Genomic DNA, 3875 nt, shown 5'->3' on the forward strand with positions numbered 1-3875 from the left:
AGATTTACTGTTATCTATTTTGACATTAGTGTTTATCATATCAATAATTGGATCAATGTTGCGATTACTGAGAATGTCGAACAACTTTATCTTAATCTTACGAAATAAATAAAATCACTATTTGTCTTATCAATTTAACTTCACTAGTTACCTTAAAATTGAGTTCATCAATTGATTCTTGGCTCTCATTTCCTACTATAGTTGGTTTTACTAGGTTAATAACTCTTCATCTTAATGCAGTAATGTTCATAGATCAAAGTTCATTTCTGAATCTTCATTCTAGTTGTTTAGTTCTTGAAACTATGATTTTCCAACATCACTGTGAGAATCTTCTTGAAGTTTTCATTTCCTCTTCAACCGTTCGAAAATTTTGAATCGATTCTTATTTTAATCGAAACTCTACAATCAGGATCTCTTTGCCAAATCTCATGTCGTTCGTACTTTTTTTATTACACCTTGAAAAACTTCTCTATAATGAACTAGGTCACGATGGTAGTCGTATGAGCCTGTGTTTTCACTTATTCGTATTTAATTTTATGCTTTGTTATTGTTGTTAATTTGTAATTTGTGTATTTGGACTCAAAATGTCACAGCTAAGTTAATTGCGTTTGGTGTGATCTTATGGTGTTTAAGTAGGCAACATGTGGGAAAAGATCTCCTCCTTTGAGGATGTAAAGAAGGCACCTCAAGTATTTGGTCGTGCTTCGGCGGTTTATCTGTTGTTTTGAGAAAGATGCATAGAAAAAAAATATGTTGAATAAGGAACAATTTGACCAAGGAGCAAATTGACAGAAGGTGGGTCGTACTGACCAGGTAACGTCCCTCGCCTTAGTGATTCTCTTTCCGCATCCACCATCTATGGATGAGGTTCCCAACCTTCTCTTGTAAGAAAGATGCAAATATCAAAACATGTTGACGGAAACTAACCAATATCATTATTGCCTTTAATAAACCAAACACACAAAGAAAAAGAAAAGAATAAAACAAAGGGTTAATTCCGTTTTGGCCCCCATATTGTGACCAACTCACCGTTTTAGCCCCCAATTGTGTCCGGCTGTTCGTGTTGGCCCCAATTTCCTGTTTGACCCCAACATATTTTTGTAAGCTTCTCCATTCTACCCTTATGGCAATTTCGTAATTTAAATGTGTTTTCTTTCTCTTTGTCTACCTCACCAAGCAATTTCCACGTCACATTTGTCCACATAAGATCGCCGGAATATGTCGCCGGCGACATCTTTTTCCGACGACATCTTTTTCCGACGACCTCCATTTTTTGCTCGTGCATCTAGTCGCCGGATGTTTGCTCGTGCATCTGGTCGTGTCGGCGTCTGTATCGCCACTTCTGGTCTCGGCCACATCAATCTCGTTAGTGGTGTTCCCGACTCCTTGCTTGATTTTTTCCCAATAGGAACTGATGTTTTCCATGAAACCCCCTTGTTTCTATCGAACCTTCAACGAATTTGGTTTGGAAACCCAAACCAGATCTAGGATTTGGGATTTTCCCAAATCCTGGAGTAAAGAGAGAAGAAAAGAAAATAAGAAAATTATAAGGTGAAATTTAGGTATAGATATGGTGGTAAGATTTAACCTAGACCTCATGATAATCAACTTGCTTATGTTGGAAAAGAAAGAGAATATAGAGAGAGAGAAAGAGAAGATATAGAGTGAAAGGGGGCGGAAAAAGATGTCGCCGGCGACATATTCCGGCGACATATTCCGGCGATCTTATGTGGACAAATGTGACGTGGAAATTGCTTGGTGAGGTGGACAAAGAGAAAGAAAACACATTTAAATTACGAAATTTCCATAAGGGTAGAATGGAGAAGCTTACAAAAATATATTGGGGCCAAACAGGAAATTGGGGCCAAAACGAACTGCCGGACACAATTGGGGGCCAAAACGGTGAGTTGGTCACAATATAGGGGCCAAAACGAAATTAACCCTAAAACAAAAGGATAGAGCCGCTTAAATCTACTTGGCAACAACACAGATACAACCCTATTATGTCATTATTATCATAGTTTGTCATGTTCTTTTTATCCAAATAATAATATTTTCTTCACTTTTCATCCAATTGCAGCTCCTCCCAAACACAGTTTTAGTTATTTTAGCCTATCAAATCTCATGTCAGGGTACTTAACGAAGAGCTAACAACAAAAGTCCACTTTCTCTAATTCTTTTAGCATTCTATCTGTGTTGGATCTGTGTTGTATAGTTGTGACGTGCTAATATCGTAATTCTAGCTTTTTGAAATTTGATTGCTTTATATTTAATACATTCAATCTGGTCTAGTCGTGCTTACAGTTTCCTCATTTTTTTGGTTTTCGCTTGAAATTTTATATTAGTGGTGTTATTTTCTGATGTCTTTTTTCTTAATTGATTAAGTTAAATCTTTGAAAGGTAAAGGAAATACTTTGCCCATTATAAACCAAAAAAGGTTAGTAGCGGATGCGCTCCTTCATTTGTAAAGGAATATTTTATCTCTTTCTTAAATTTGTTACGATTCTCCTTGTAATTTATTGTTAAAATACTTTAGTTCAATTGGTATATAAGTTGATTTGATTTATATCTCCTAATATCTTAATACTATAGGAAAATTGTTGTCTGGGGCTTGATGGTCAACATTATGTACACCAATAGGCTTTGCTACGACACCTAAACAAGTATTCATGGTTTCTGTGTGTTAGTTTTTTTTCTCACCGTATTGTGATTATTTAAATTTCATTTTTGAAGGGAATGTGTGGAATTGAAAGTTAACTATCATGTTCAAAGACCGCAAATCCACATTTAAACTTTTCTTAACCAACTTGGTCTTTATAATATTATTCGTGCCGGAAGCACGGACTATACCTTAGTTACTTGAAAGGCTAAAAGGTCCATTAAACAAACTATGGGTGGCTAAACGTGTGTGTCTGTTAATAGTGGGGGCCAACTGTGAATTAACTTTCCAACTTTTACCGTATGACCTATAATCAAGTATTGCAAATTGAAAATGCTTAGGACCGAGAGATGCTTGGATCAACCAACCAAATAGAAATAGTAAAAGTGATACAACACAAAGAGAAATTCAAGATTCACCAAATTAATCAAAATCATTGAACCTGGGGGCAAAGAATTGAAATAATTGAAAGGCATGTTCTCCTCCTTTGAATGGTAATTGGTAAGTACTATGGTAAATCATTGATCCAATCTTTACACGTCTAAAGGCTAGACGTTTTCCTGAAGCTGGATCAACAATGGAGAAACTAAATTAATTTTGTATATTTATTGGATGACTCATTCAAAATAGACAAAAGACTAAAAAATTCTTCTTAGTCTATTACAGAATATAAAAAGTGAAACAACTAAATTTATATATAATCTCTCAAAAGAAATTGATTCTGTAATGATCACTGGTGTTTGTATCATTTGTCATCTTACTCCTAGTTCATGACCAATTGACCATACAATTTTTGAAAACAAAGATGATATAACTAGAGTAAAACTAAAAATAAATCAAAGAATGGATACTTTACCAAGGGTCAGTCTCTATTTCCATTAGACGCAATAAGCTTATAGTCGAATTGTCTGGTGAAGTAGTCGAGAGATAGATGAGACGGCTGCTTTATAATTTGGAACTTCATAAACTAGTATTTATAAAGAGGTTTTAGGGCAACTCTAATAAAAAAACTAGACTACGCACGTGTAAACCACAACACCTATCTTTGTTAATTGTGGGAACTAAATCCCGGATATTAATTTTGACGTTAATTTTAAAATCCTACGGATTTATAAATTTGAATTCCGTATAGAATCACAATCTTAGCTTAACCCCTAAGATTCGCTAGAGTTTTGAATTATTAAATCTAAATTTCAAACTTAAAATCAATCCAAAT

The 3875-nt window shown here is 34.8% G+C and overlaps 1 long non-coding RNA gene across 1 annotated transcript; it reads right to left on the bottom strand.

The window, feature by feature from the left end:
* Positions 1–472: 472 nt before the first annotated feature.
* On the bottom strand, positions 473–3603 carry LOC147544149 (uncharacterized). The gene is made up of 3 exons (XR_015223882.1): positions 3516–3603; positions 3102–3225; positions 473–876 (listed from the first exon to the last, which is right to left on the bottom strand). It is a non-coding gene; the product is annotated as an uncharacterized LOC147544149 (long non-coding RNA).
* Between the last annotated feature and the right edge of the window lie 272 nt (positions 3604–3875).

The sequence above is a fragment of the Eschscholzia californica genome, unplaced genomic scaffold (assembly GCF_041429995.1).
Source record: "Eschscholzia californica isolate CP2 unplaced genomic scaffold, dmEscCali1.0.p SCAF_4, whole genome shotgun sequence".
Lineage (NCBI taxonomy): Eukaryota > Viridiplantae > Streptophyta > Magnoliopsida > Ranunculales > Papaveraceae > Eschscholzia > Eschscholzia californica.